The sequence below is a fragment of the Solea solea genome, unplaced genomic scaffold (assembly GCF_958295425.1).
Source record: "Solea solea unplaced genomic scaffold, fSolSol10.1 scaffold_44, whole genome shotgun sequence".
Classification (NCBI taxonomy): Eukaryota; Metazoa; Chordata; class Actinopteri; order Pleuronectiformes; family Soleidae; genus Solea; species Solea solea.
In genome coordinates this window covers 166,651-178,803 of record NW_026704054.1, presented here as the reverse complement: position 1 = coordinate 178,803, position 12,153 = coordinate 166,651, and the positions used below count along the sequence as shown (strand labels likewise).

The 12,153-nt window shown below is 51.3% G+C and overlaps 22 non-coding genes across 22 annotated transcripts; 16 read left to right on the top strand and 6 right to left on the bottom strand.

The window, feature by feature from the left end:
* Nucleotides 1-1,121: 1,121 nt before the first annotated feature.
* LOC131450684 (5S ribosomal RNA) lies at nt 1,122-1,240 on the bottom strand. Its single transcript, XR_009235578.1, has one exon. It is a non-coding gene; the product is annotated as a 5S ribosomal RNA (ribosomal RNA).
* A 402-nt stretch (nt 1,241-1,642) lies between these two features.
* LOC131450534 (U1 spliceosomal RNA) lies at nt 1,643-1,806 on the top strand. Its single transcript, XR_009235436.1, has one exon. It is a non-coding gene; the product is annotated as a U1 spliceosomal RNA (small nuclear RNA).
* A 647-nt stretch (nt 1,807-2,453) lies between these two features.
* LOC131450647 (U5 spliceosomal RNA) lies at nt 2,454-2,566 on the top strand. The gene has a single exon (XR_009235543.1). It is a non-coding gene; the product is annotated as a U5 spliceosomal RNA (small nuclear RNA).
* A 179-nt stretch (nt 2,567-2,745) lies between these two features.
* On the top strand, nt 2,746-2,938 carry LOC131450585 (U2 spliceosomal RNA). The gene has a single exon (XR_009235483.1). It is a non-coding gene; the product is annotated as a U2 spliceosomal RNA (small nuclear RNA).
* A 221-nt stretch (nt 2,939-3,159) lies between these two features.
* On the bottom strand, nt 3,160-3,278 carry LOC131450515 (5S ribosomal RNA). Its single transcript, XR_009235418.1, has one exon. It is a non-coding gene; the product is annotated as a 5S ribosomal RNA (ribosomal RNA).
* Nucleotides 3,279-3,680: 402 nt separating this feature from the next.
* Nucleotides 3,681-3,844, top strand: LOC131450533 (U1 spliceosomal RNA). The gene has a single exon (XR_009235435.1). It is a non-coding gene; the product is annotated as a U1 spliceosomal RNA (small nuclear RNA).
* A 647-nt stretch (nt 3,845-4,491) lies between these two features.
* LOC131450658 (U5 spliceosomal RNA) lies at nt 4,492-4,604 on the top strand. Its single transcript, XR_009235553.1, has one exon. It is a non-coding gene; the product is annotated as a U5 spliceosomal RNA (small nuclear RNA).
* A 179-nt stretch (nt 4,605-4,783) lies between these two features.
* On the top strand, nt 4,784-4,976 carry LOC131450584 (U2 spliceosomal RNA). The gene has a single exon (XR_009235482.1). It is a non-coding gene; the product is annotated as a U2 spliceosomal RNA (small nuclear RNA).
* A 242-nt stretch (nt 4,977-5,218) lies between these two features.
* On the bottom strand, nt 5,219-5,337 carry LOC131450683 (5S ribosomal RNA). Its single transcript, XR_009235577.1, has one exon. It is a non-coding gene; the product is annotated as a 5S ribosomal RNA (ribosomal RNA).
* Nucleotides 5,338-5,739: 402 nt separating this feature from the next.
* Nucleotides 5,740-5,903, top strand: LOC131450502 (U1 spliceosomal RNA). The gene has a single exon (XR_009235406.1). It is a non-coding gene; the product is annotated as a U1 spliceosomal RNA (small nuclear RNA).
* A 647-nt stretch (nt 5,904-6,550) lies between these two features.
* On the top strand, nt 6,551-6,663 carry LOC131450656 (U5 spliceosomal RNA). The gene has a single exon (XR_009235551.1). It is a non-coding gene; the product is annotated as a U5 spliceosomal RNA (small nuclear RNA).
* A 179-nt stretch (nt 6,664-6,842) lies between these two features.
* On the top strand, nt 6,843-7,035 carry LOC131450583 (U2 spliceosomal RNA). The gene has a single exon (XR_009235481.1). It is a non-coding gene; the product is annotated as a U2 spliceosomal RNA (small nuclear RNA).
* Nucleotides 7,036-7,223: 188 nt separating this feature from the next.
* On the bottom strand, nt 7,224-7,342 carry LOC131450682 (5S ribosomal RNA). Its single transcript, XR_009235576.1, has one exon. It is a non-coding gene; the product is annotated as a 5S ribosomal RNA (ribosomal RNA).
* A 402-nt stretch (nt 7,343-7,744) lies between these two features.
* On the top strand, nt 7,745-7,908 carry LOC131450501 (U1 spliceosomal RNA). The gene has a single exon (XR_009235405.1). It is a non-coding gene; the product is annotated as a U1 spliceosomal RNA (small nuclear RNA).
* A 648-nt stretch (nt 7,909-8,556) lies between these two features.
* LOC131450603 (U5 spliceosomal RNA) lies at nt 8,557-8,669 on the top strand. The gene has a single exon (XR_009235500.1). It is a non-coding gene; the product is annotated as a U5 spliceosomal RNA (small nuclear RNA).
* A 179-nt stretch (nt 8,670-8,848) lies between these two features.
* Nucleotides 8,849-9,041, top strand: LOC131450582 (U2 spliceosomal RNA). Its single transcript, XR_009235480.1, has one exon. It is a non-coding gene; the product is annotated as a U2 spliceosomal RNA (small nuclear RNA).
* Nucleotides 9,042-9,262: 221 nt separating this feature from the next.
* On the bottom strand, nt 9,263-9,381 carry LOC131450503 (5S ribosomal RNA). The gene has a single exon (XR_009235407.1). It is a non-coding gene; the product is annotated as a 5S ribosomal RNA (ribosomal RNA).
* Nucleotides 9,382-9,783: 402 nt separating this feature from the next.
* Nucleotides 9,784-9,947, top strand: LOC131450504 (U1 spliceosomal RNA). The gene has a single exon (XR_009235408.1). It is a non-coding gene; the product is annotated as a U1 spliceosomal RNA (small nuclear RNA).
* Nucleotides 9,948-10,594: 647 nt separating this feature from the next.
* On the top strand, nt 10,595-10,707 carry LOC131450644 (U5 spliceosomal RNA). Its single transcript, XR_009235540.1, has one exon. It is a non-coding gene; the product is annotated as a U5 spliceosomal RNA (small nuclear RNA).
* A 179-nt stretch (nt 10,708-10,886) lies between these two features.
* Nucleotides 10,887-11,079, top strand: LOC131450581 (U2 spliceosomal RNA). The gene has a single exon (XR_009235479.1). It is a non-coding gene; the product is annotated as a U2 spliceosomal RNA (small nuclear RNA).
* A 203-nt stretch (nt 11,080-11,282) lies between these two features.
* Nucleotides 11,283-11,401, bottom strand: LOC131450491 (5S ribosomal RNA). Its single transcript, XR_009235396.1, has one exon. It is a non-coding gene; the product is annotated as a 5S ribosomal RNA (ribosomal RNA).
* A 402-nt stretch (nt 11,402-11,803) lies between these two features.
* On the top strand, nt 11,804-11,967 carry LOC131450532 (U1 spliceosomal RNA). The gene has a single exon (XR_009235434.1). It is a non-coding gene; the product is annotated as a U1 spliceosomal RNA (small nuclear RNA).
* Nucleotides 11,968-12,153: the final 186 nt, after the last annotated feature.

Sequence of the window (12,153 nt, the reverse complement as noted above, 5' to 3'; positions counted from 1 at the left end):
AACAAATACAATAACAACATTTTCAAGACACAATTGGGTGGAAATATTAAATCCAAAAATTGTGTTTACTTAATTGTCTGCACTTCCTGTGACAAACAGTATGTAGGTGAGACAGGCAACAGCCTCCAGACCAGATTCTGTCAATATAGGTTTAATATTTGCAAACAACACAACACACACATTCCAGTCATCCAGCACTTCATACTTCACGGGTGGTCTGCACTGAGGGCCACAATCCTGGAGGGAAACCCACGCTGGTCCACGCAACAACGGAGGAGAACTGAAAGGAAGTGGATCCATCTTCTGGACACTCTCACGCCACGGGGCCTTAACGAGAAATGAGCTTAAGTCTTGTGATTGACCAGCAATGCCCTTTATTTTGTCTGTTTTCTCTGCATTTACTGTGATTTTTGCCTCATCTGCACATGTCTCGCCCTATTCTTGACCCTAAACATAACCTGATCTGCTTCTGGCCCTAACCTTAACATTAGTGAACTCTGGCCCTAACCTCAATGACCTCTAGCCCTAACCTTAACCTGAGTGATTTCTGGCTCTAACCTTAACCTGAGTGATTCCTGACCCTAACCTTAACCTGAGTGATTTCTGGCTCTAACCTTAACCTGAGTGATTCCTGACCCTAACCTTAACCTGAGTGATTTCTGGCTCTAACCTTAACCTGAGTGATGTCTGGCCCTAACCTTAACCTGAGTGATTTTTGATCCTAACCTTAACCTGAGTAACCTCTGATCCTAACCTTAACCTGAAGAAGTCTTGATCTCATCCTGAAGAAAATTTGACCCTAAATTTAATCCGAGTGTTTTCTGGCTCTAAATTTGAACCTTAATATAGGACAGCCCTGATCCGGCTTAGTGTGATCCACCTTACTGGTCAACGGAAATTGGTCTGCGTGACCTCTGGCCTTGACCCTGGCCTGATATGCGTGTGTTTGTGTGAGTGTGGGATTCTTGGTCCTGTTGAAGGATGATGGACTGTGCCTTTAATCTTGCCGTCTTCGACGGCAAGATTCAATTTTGTCTAGACCTAACCCTAACCCTTACCCTACCCTAACCCTAACCCTAACCCTTACCCTAACCCAGTGTAAAAGCGTGCTGCAGTGTAAAAGCTTACAGCACCTGGTATTCCCAGGCGGTCTCCCATCCAAGTACTAACCAGGCCCGACCCTGCTTAGCTTCCGAGATCAGACGAGATCGGGCGTGCTCAGGGTGGTGTGGCCGTAAGCCGACGGGCAGCTGACACAGACTCCTTTTATAGACCAGGCAAGGCCCCCTGCTCGTGGAGGGGCTCAAAAGGCAGCCTTCCGAACACACTGCACTTGAGCCTTTATCGCCACTACCTGCTACACTCTATTCCAGTATTAGGAAGCTACACCGAGATGGGTAAGCTGCTGTTGGTGCCGTCAGGTGCAGTTGTTGCTGAATCGATAGGAAATGACAGCCAGGTATGCCAGTGAAAAGGTCGAGTGTTTCCTCTCCAATGTGTGCTGGAGGTTGAAGTTGAACACAGCACAGCATTAACGAGCACCTGAGTCAAGGCATTGGACTCTGGGACTATCCATTTCCTGCACCATCAGCCAAAGAGCTGTGTCTGGGAACAGCCACCCAGTGCTGGGCAAGTACACCTCATACTTACCTGGCAGGGGAGATACCATGATCAAGAAGGTGGTTCACCCAGGGCGAGGCTCAGCCATTGCACTCTGGTTGTGCTGACCCCTGCAAATTCCCCAAACGTGGGAATCTTGACTGCATATTTTTTGCTAGTGGGGTACTGCGTCCGCGCTCTCCCCCGATGACGTAGTTGTAAGCAAAGGTCAGCCGCCCAAGGTTCCGCCTTGTGTGCCCATCTCCAGGCTTCTCACGTGCTCGCAGAGCGACGTCCCCAGTATTTCCAAGTTGCTGGGAATGGGATGGTTGTGGGTGTTGTCTTTTAGCTCTAAGGAAATGTCATGCTCCCTTTCCCGGCTCTTTGTAGGTAGAACTGGATTGTTGGAGATGGATCCATGGCCATCATGCCAAGGGTTAATACTTTGGCGCTTGCTCCGTCCACTCCTGTACATTGACCTGATATTGAAGCGATGCCAGGAGCAGCTCACCATTTCAGAAGCCCGGAGGAGTTGGGAAACGGCCCGGCAGTTTGTACTGCTCGGTGTGACACAGAGCTGCTTTGCTCATGCACTCACATCTACCACTAAACCTTGGAGGTGTCCCCCGTGAGCGAGGAATGTGCCACAGCCTCAGCGGTTGATAGAAAACTGCAGCACACAACCAACGGTAAGAATGCGCTTCCAAACATGCAGTCAAATGTGGGCGGTTGATTGGCCGGCAACCCAAAAACGTTGAAGAAAGGCTGTCCCAAGGTGGCCGGCCGGGCCGACCGAGACTGTGGTGACTCTGGCGGATAGACTCCTTGGCTGCTCTCAAGGAGAGGGGCTATGTTGACTCTGGTTTTTCTTCAAAATGCTCAAGTTTTTCGCCTTTTACTAAAGACTTCCGTGGAGAGGAACGTCCAAGAGTTTAAGTTATTTTTGGTGGGCTTTGCTGTATGGCTGCGCCCTTTGAGTGTGTCAAATGTCAAGCAGCTGTCCGTCACGGCTCAGAGGTGCACTTAGATCACCTGGGGGTGGAGGTGAGCAGCAGCAGCCTTTGTTATGCGCACTTCAGAAACACGGCACCACAACAAGTAACTTGTGCGCCAAGATCTTGAGTTGGCCCCAGACACTGGTGGGCCATCGCTTCTCGGCCTTTTGGCTAAGATCAAGTGTAGTATCTGTTCTTATCAGTTTAATATCTGATATGTCCTCTATATGGGGATTAAATATTAAATGCATTTTTGAGCATTGGGCGGTGAAACCTTGGGCTTGCTCTCTTCACTCCTTGCATTGACCTGGTATTGCAGTGCCACCAGGAACGGTGCACCGTTCTCTTTTTTTCTGTGAAAACCAAAGCAAGGCTGAAACTGGAAGGACATTAACGTGTGCCCGTGCGTCAACGTAATTGCAAGCCCACGTTTCTTGTAAGGAAGCAGCAGTGTAAAAGCGTGCTGCAGTGTAAAAGCGTGCTGCAGTGTAAAAGCGTGCTGCAGTGTAAAAGCGTGCTGCAGTGTAAAAGCGTGCTGCAGTGTAAAAGCGTGCTGCAGTGTAAAAGCTTACAGCACCTGGTATTCCCAGGCGGTCTCCCATCCAAGTACTAACCAGGCCCGACCCTGCTTAGCTTCCGAGATCAGACGAGATCGGGCGCGCTCAGGGTGGTGTGGCCGTAAGCCGACGGGCAGGTGACACAGACTCCTTTTATAGACCAGGCAAGGCCCCCTGCTCGTGGAGGGGCTCAAAAGGCAGCCTTCCAAACACACTGCACTTGAGCCTTTATCGCCACTACCTGCTACACTCTATTCCAGTATTAGGAAGCTACACCGAGATGGGTAAGCTGCTGTTGGTGCCGTCAGGTGCAGTTGTTGCTGAATCGATAGGAAATGACAGCCAGGTATGCCAGTGAAAAGGTCGAGTGTTTCCTCTCCAATGTGTGCTGGAGGTTGAAGTTGAACACAGCACAGCATTAACGAGCACCTGAGTCAAGGCATTGGACTCTGGGACTATCCATTTCCTGCACCATCAGCCAAAGAGCTGTGTCTGGGAACAGCCACCCAGTGCTGGGCAAGTACACCTCATACTTACCTGGCAGGGGAGATACCATGATCAAGAAGGTGGTTCACCCAGGGCGAGGCTCAGCCATTGCACTCTGGTTGTGCTGACCCCTGCAAATTCCCCAAACGTGGGAATCTTGACTGCATATTTTTTGCTAGTGGGGTACTGCGTCCGCGCTCTCCCCCGATGACGTAATTGTAAGCAAAGGTCAGCCGCCCAAGGTTCCGCCTTGTGTGCCCATCTCCAGGCTTCTCACGTGCTCGCAGAGCGACGTCCCCAGTCTTTCCAAGTTGCTGGGAATGGGATGGTTGTGGGTGTTGTCTTTTAGCTCTAAGGAAATGTCATGCTCCCTTTCCCGGCTCTTTGTAGGTAGAACTGGATTGTTGGAGATGGATCCATGGCCATCATGCCAAGGGTTAATACTTTGGCGCTTGCTCCGTCCACTCCTGTACATTGACCTGATATTGAAGCGATGCCAGGAGCAGCTCACCATTTCAGAATCCCGGAGGAGTTGGGAAACGGCCCGGCAGTTTGTACTGCTCGGTGTGACACAGAGCTGCTTTGCTCATGCACTCACATCTACCACTAAACCTTGGAGGTGTCCCCTGTGAGCGAGGAATGTGCCACAGCCTCAGCGGTTGATAGAAAACTGCAGCACACAACCAACGGTAAGAATGCGCTTCCAAACATGCAGTCAAATGTGGGCGGTTGATTGGCCGGCAAACCAAAAACGTTGAAGAAAGGCTGTCCCAAGGTGGCCGGCCGGGCCGACCGAGACTGTGGTGACTCTGGCGGATAGACTCCTTGGCTGCTCTCAAGGAGAGGGGCTATGTTGACTCTGGTTTTTCTTCAAAATGCTCAAGTCTTTCGCCTTTTACTGAAGACTTCCGTGGGGAGGAACGTCCAAGAGTTTAAGTTATTTTTGGTGGGCTTTGCTGTATGGCTGCGCCCTTTGAGTGTGTCAAATGTCAAGCAGCTGTCTGTCACGGCTCAGAGGTGCACTTAGATCACCTGGGGGTGGAGGTGAGCAGCAGCAGCCTTTGTTATGCGCACTTCAGAAACACGGCACCACAACAAGTAACTTGTGCGCCAAGATCTTGAGTTGGCCCCAGACACTGGTGGGCCATCGCTTCTCGGCCTTTTGGCTAAGATCAAGTGTAGTATCTGTTCTTATCAGTTTAATATCTGATATGTCCTCTATATGGGGATTAAATATTAAATGCATTTTTGAGCATTGGGCGGTGAAACCTTGGGCTTGCTCTCTTCACTCCTTGCATTGACCTGGTATTGCAGTGCCACCAGGAACGGTGCACCGTTCTCTTTTTTTCTGTGAAAACCAAAGCAAGGCTGAAACTGGAAGGACATTAACGTGTGCCCGTGCGTCAACGTAATTGCAAGCCCACGTTTCTTGTAAGGAAGCAGCAGTGTAAAAGCGTGCTGCAGTGTAAAAGCGTGCTGCAGTGTAAAAGCGTGCTGCTGCAGTGTAAAAGCGTGCTGCAGTGTAAAAGCGTGCTGCAGTGTAAAAGCGTGCTGCAGTGTAAAAGCGTGCTGCAGTGTAAAAGCTTACAGCACCTGGTATTCCCAGGCGGTCTCCCATCCAAGTACTAACCAGGCCCGACCCTGCTTAGCTTCCGAGATCAGACGAGATCGGGCGTGCTCAGGGTGGTGTGGCCGTAAGCCGACGGGCAGGTGACACAGACTCCTTTTATAGACCAGGCAAGGCCCCCTGCTCGTGGAGGGGCTCAAAAGGCAGCCTTCCGAACACACTGCACTTGAGCCTTTATCGCCACTACCTGCTACACTCTATTCCAGTATTAGGAAGCTACACCGAGATGGGTAAGCTGCTGTTGGTGCCGTCAGGTGCAGTTGTTGCTGAATCGATAGGAAATGACAGCCAGGTATGCCAGTGAAAAGGTCGAGTGTTTCCTCTCCAATGTGTGCTGGAGGTTGAAGTTGAACACAGCACAGCATTAACGAGCACCTGAGTCAAGGCATTGGACTCTGGGACTATCCATTTCCTGCACCATCAGCCAAAGAGCTGTGTCTGGGAACAGCCACCCAGTGCTGGGCAAGTACACCTCATACTTACCTGGCAGGGGAGATACCATGATCAAGAAGGTGGTTCACCCAGGGCGAGGCTCAGCCATTGCACTCTGGTTGTGCTGACCCCTGCAAATTCCCCAAACGTGGGAATCTTGACTGCATAATTTTTGCTATTGGGGTACTGCGTCCGCGCTCTCCCCCGATGACGTAGTTGTAAGCAAAGGTCAGCTGCCCAAGGTTCCGCCTTGTGTGCCCATCTCCAGGCTTCTCACGTGCTCGCAGAGCGACATCCCCAGTCTTTCCAAGTTGCTGGGAATGGGATGGTTGTGGGTGTTGTCTTTTAGCTCTAAGGAAATGTCATGCTCCCTTTCCCGGCTCTTTGTAGGTAGAACTGGATTGTTGGAGATGGATCCATGGCCATCATGCCAAGGGTTAATACTTTGGCGCTTGCTCCGTCCACTCCTGTACATTGACCTGATATTGAAGCGATGCCAGGAGCAGCTCACCATTTCAGAAGCCCGGAGGAGTTGGGAAACGGCCCGGCAGTTTGTACTGCTCGGTGTGACACAGAGCTGCTTTGCTCATGCACTCACATCTACCACTAAACCTTGGAGGTGTCCCCCGTGAGCGAGGAATGTGCCACAGCCTCAGCGGTTGATAGAAAACTGCAGCACACAACCAACGGTAAGAATGCGCTTCCAAACATGCAGTCAAATGTGGGCGGTTGATTGGCCGGCAAACCAAAAACGTTGAAGAAAGGCTGTCCCAAGGTGGCCGGCCGGGCCGACCGAGACTGTGGTGACTCTGGCGGATAGACTCCTTGGCTGCTCTCAAGGAGAGGGGCTATGTTGACTCTGGTTTTTCTTCAAAATGCTCAAGTCTTTCGCCTTTTACTGAAGACTTCCGTGGGGAGGAACGTCCAAGAGTTTAAGTTATTTTTGGTGGGCTTTGCTGTATGGCTGCGCCCTTTGAGTGTGTCAAATGTCAAGCAGCTGTCTGTCACGGCTCAGAGGTGCACTTAGATCACCTGGGGGTGGAGGTGAGCAGCAGCAGCCTTTGTTATGCGCACTTCAGAAACACGGCACCACAACAAGTAACTTGTGCGCCAAGATCTTGAGTTGGCCCCAGACACTGGTGGGCCATCGCTTCTCGGCCTTTTGGCTAAGATCAAGTGTAGTATCTGTTCTTATCAGTTTAATATCTGATATGTCCTCTATATGGGGATTAAATATTAAATGCATTTTTGAGCATTGGGCGGTGAAACCTTGGGCTTGCTCTCTTCACTCCTTGCATTGACCTGGTATTGCAGTGCCACCAGGAACGGTGCACCGTTCTCTTTTTTTCTGTGAAAACCAAAGCAAGGCTGAAACTGGAAGGACATTAACGTGTGCCCGTGCGTCAACGTAATTGCAAGCCCACGTTTCTTGTAAGGAAGCAGCAGTGTAAAAGCGTGCTGCAGTGTAAAAGCGTGCTGCAGTGTAAAAGCGTGCTGCTGCAGTGTAAAAGCGTGCTGCAGTGTAAAAGCTTACAGCACCTGGTATTCCCAGGCGGTCTCCCATCCAAGTACTAACCAGGCCCGACCCTGCTTAGCTTCCGAGATCAGACGAGATCGGGCGTGCTCAGGGTGGTGTGGCCGTAAGCCGACGGGCAGGTGACACAGACTCCTTTTATAGACCAGGCAAGGCCCCCTGCTCGTGGAGGGGCTCAAAAGGCAGCCTTCCGAACACACTGCACTTGAGCCTTTATCGCCACTACCTGCTACACTCTATTCCAGTATTAGGAAGCTACACCGAGATGGGTAAGCTGCTGTTGGTGCCGTCAGGTGCAGTTGTTGCTGAATCGATAGGAAATGACAGCCAGGTATGCCAGTGAAAAGGTTGAGTGTTTCCTCTCCAATGTGTGCTGGAGGTTGAAGTTGAACACAGCACAGCATTAACGAGCACCTGAGTCAAGGCATTGGACTCTGGGACTATCCATTTCCTGCACCATCAGCCAAAGAGCTGTGTCTGGGAACAGCCACCCAGTGCTGGGCAAGTACACCTCATACTTACCTGGCAGGGGAGATACCATGATCAAGAAGGTGGTTCACCCAGGGCGAGGCTCAGCCATTGCACTCTGGTTGTGCTGACCCCTGCAAATTCCCCAAACGTGGGAATCTTGACTGCATAATTTTTGCTATTGGGGTACTGCGTCCGCGCTCTCCCCCGATGACGTAGTTGTAAGCAAAGGTCAGCCGCCCAAGGTTCCGCCTTGTGTGCCCATCTCCAGGCTTCTCACGTGCTCGCAGAGCGACATCCCCAGTCTTTCCAAGTTGCTGGGAATGGGATGGTTGTGGGTGTTGTCTTTTAGCTCTAAGGAAATGTCATGCTCCCTTTCCCGGCTCTTTGTAGGTAGAACTGGATTGTTGGAGATGGATCCATGGCCATCATGCCCAAGGGTTAATACTTTGGCGCTTGCTCCGTCCACTCCTGTACATTGACCTGATATTGAAGCGATGCCAGGAGCAGCTCACCATTTCAGAAGCCCGGAGGAGTTGGGAAACGGCCCGGCAGTTTGTACTGCTCGGTGTGACACAGAGCTGCTTTGCTCATGCACTCACATCTACCACTAAACCTTGGAGGTGTCCCCCGTGAGCGAGGAATGTGCCACAGCCTCAGCGGTTGATAGAAAACTGCAGCACACAACCAACGGTAAGAATGCGTTTCCAAACATGCAGTCAAATGTGGGCGGTTGATTGGCCGGCAAACCAAAAACGTTGAAGAAAGGCTGTCCCAAGGTGGCCGGCCGGGCCGACCGAGACTGTGGTGACTCTGGCGGATAGACTCCTTGGCTGCTCTCAAGGAGAGGGGCTATGTTGACTCTGGTTTTTCTTCAAAATGCTCAAGTCTTTCGCCTTTTACTAAAGACTTCCGTGGAGAGGAACGTCCAAGAGTTTAAGTTATTTTTGGTGAGCTTTGCTGTATGGCTGCGCCCTTTGAGTGTGTCAAATGTCAAGCAGCTGTCCGTCACGGCTCAGAGGTGCACTTAGATCACCTGGGGGTGGAGGTGAGCAGCAGCAGCCTTTGTTATGCGCACTTCAGAAACACGGCACCACAACAAGTAACTTGTGCGCCAAGATCTTGAGTTGGCCCCAGACACTGGTGGGCCATCGCTTCTCGGCCTTTTGGCTAAGATCAAGTGTAGTATCTGTTCTTATCAGTTTAATATCTGATATGTCCTCTATATGGGGATTAAATATTAAATGCATTTTTGAGCATTGGGCGGTGAAACCTTGGGCTTGCTCTCTTCACTCCTTGCATTGACCTGGTATTGCAGTGCCACCAGGAACGGTGCACCGTTCTCTTTTTTTCTGTGAAAACCAAAGCAAGGCTGAAACTGGAAGGACATTAACGTGTGCCCGTGCGTCAACGTAATTGCAAGCCCACGTTTCTTGTAAGGAAGCAGCAGTGTAAAAGCGTGCTGCAGTGTAAAAGCGTGCTGCAGTGTAAAAGCGTGCTGCAGTGTAAAAGCGTGCTGCAGTGTAAAAGCGTGCTGCAGTGTAAAAGCGTGCTGCAGTGTAAAAGCTTACAGCACCTGGTATTCCCAGGCGGTCTCCCATCCAAGTACTAACCAGGCCCGACCCTGCTTAGCTTCCGAGATCAGACGAGATCGGGCGCGCTCAGGGTGGTGTGGCCGTAAGCCGACGGGCAGGTGACACAGACTCCTTTTATAGACCAGTCAAGGCCCCCTGCTCGTGGAGGGGCTCAAAAGGCAGCCTTCCGAACACACTGCACTTGAGCCTTTATCGCCACTACCTGCTACACTCTATTCCAGTATTAGGAAGCTACACCGAGATGGGTAAGCTGCTGTTGGTGCCGTCAGGTGCAGTTGTTGCTGAATCGATAGGAAATGACAGCCAGGTATGCCAGTGAAAAGGTCGAGTGTTTCCTCTCCAATGTGTGCTGGAGGTTGAAGTTGAACACAGCACAGCATTAACGAGCACCTGAGTCAAGGCATTGGACTCTGGGACTATCCATTTCCTGCACCATCAGCCAAAGAGCTGTGTCTGGGAACAGCCACCCAGTGCTGGGCAAGTACACCTCATACTTACCTGGCAGGGGAGATACCATGATCAAGAAGGTGGTTCACCCAGGGCGAGGCTCAGCCATTGCACTCTGGTTGTGCTGACCCCTGCAAATTCCCCAAACGTGGGAATCTTGACTGCATATTTTTTGCTAGTGGGGTACTGCGTCCGCGCTCTCCCCCATGACGTAGTTGTAAGCAAAGGTCAGCCGCCCAAGGTTCCGCCTTGTGTGCCCATCTCCAGGCTTCTCACGTGCTCGCAGAGCGACGTCCCCAGTATTTCCAAGTTGCTGGGAATGGGATGGTTGTGGGTGTTGTCTTTTAGCTCTAAGGAAATGTCATGCTCCCTTTCCCGGCTCTTTGTAGGTAGAACTGGATTGTTGGAGATGGATCCATGGCCATCATGCCCAAGGGTTAATACTTTGGCGCTTGCTCCGTCCACTCCTGTACATTGACCTGATATTGAAGCGATGCCAGGAGCAGCTCACCATTTCAGAATCCCGGAGGAGTTGGGAAACGGCCCGGCAGTTTGTACTGCTCGGTGTGACACAGAGCTGCTTTGCTCATGCACTCACATCTACCACTAAACCTTGGAGGTGTCCCCCGTGAGCGAGGAATGTGCCACAGCCTCAGCGGTTGATAGAAAACTGCAGCACACAACCAACGGTAAGAATGCGCTTCCAAACATGCAGTCAAATGTGGGCGGTTGATTGGCCGGCAACCCAAAAACGTTGAAGAAAGGCTGTCCCAAGGTGGCCGGCCGGGCCGACCGAGACTGTGGTGACTCTGGCGGATAGACTCCTTGGCTGCTCTCAAGGAGAGGGGCTATGTTGACTCTGGTTTTTCTTCAAAATGCTCAAGTCTTTCGCCTTTTACTAAAGACTTCCGTGGAGAGGAACGTCCAAGAGTTTAAGTTATTTTTGGTGGGCTTTGCTGTATGGCTGCGCCCTTTGAGTGTGTCAAATGTCAAGCAGCTGTCCGTCACGGCTCAGAGGTGCACTTAGATCACCTGGGGGTGGAGGTGAGCAGCAGCAGCCTTTGTTATGCGCACTTCAGAAACACGGCACCACAACAAGTAACTTGTGCGCCAAGATCTTGAGTTGGCCAGAGACACTGGTGGGCCATCGCTTCTCGGCCTTTTGGCTAAGATCAAGTGTAGTATCTGTTCTTATCAGTTTAATATCTGATATGTCCTCTATATGGGGATTAAATATTAAATGCATTTTTGAGCATTGGGCGGTGAAACCTTGGGCTTGCTCTCTTCACTCCTTGCATTGACCTGGTATTGCAGTGCCACCAGGAACGGTGCACCGTTCTCTTTTTTTCTGTGAAAACCAAAGCAAGGCTGAAACTGGAAGGACATTAACGTGTGCCCGTGCGTCAACGTAATTGCAAGCCCACGTTTCTTGTAAGGAAGCAGCAGTGTAAAAGCGTGCTGCAGTGTAAAAGCGTGCTGCAGTGTAAAAGCGTGCTGCAGTGTAAAAGCGTGCTGCAGTGTAAAAGCGTGCTGCAGTGTAAAAGCTTACAGCACCTGGTATTCCCAGGCGGTCTCCCATCCAAGTACTAACCAGGCCCGACCCTGCTTAGCTTCCGAGATCAGACGAGATCGGGCGCGCTCAGGGTGGTGTGGCCGTAAGCCGACGGGCAGGTGACACAGACTCCTTTTATAGACCAGGCAAGGCCCCCTGCTCGTGGAGGGGCTCAAAAGGCAGCCTTCCAAACACACTGCACTTGAGCCTTTATCGCCACTACCTGCTACACTCTATTCCAGTATTAGGAAGCTACACCGAGATGGGTAAGCTGCTGTTGGTGCCGTCAGGTGCAGTTGTTGCTGAATCGATAGGAAATGACAGCCAGGTATGCCAGTGAAAAGGTCGAGTGTTTCCTCTCCAATGTGTGCTGGAGGTTGAAGTTGAACACAGCACAGCATTAACGAGCATCTGAGTCAAGGCATTGGACTCTGGGACTATCCATTTCCTGCACCATCAGCCAAAGAGCTGTGTCTGGGAACAGCCACCCAGTGCTGGGCAAGTACACCTCATACTTACCTGGCAGGGGAGATACCATGATCAAGAAGGTGGTTCACCCAGGGCGAGGCTCAGCCATTGCACTCTGGTTGTGCTGACCCCTGCAAATTCCCCAAACGTGGGAATCTTGACTGCATATTTTTTGCTAGTGGGGTACTGCGTCCGCGCTCTCCCCCGATGACGTAATTGTAAGCAAAGATCAGCCGCCCAAGGTTCCGCCTTGTGTGCCCATCTCCAGGCTTCTCACGTGCTCGCAGAGCGACGTCCCCAGTCTTTCCAAGTTGCTGGGAATGGGATGGTTGTGGGTGTTGTCTTTTAGCTCTAAGGAAATGTCATGCTCCCTTTCCCGGCTCTTTGTAGGTA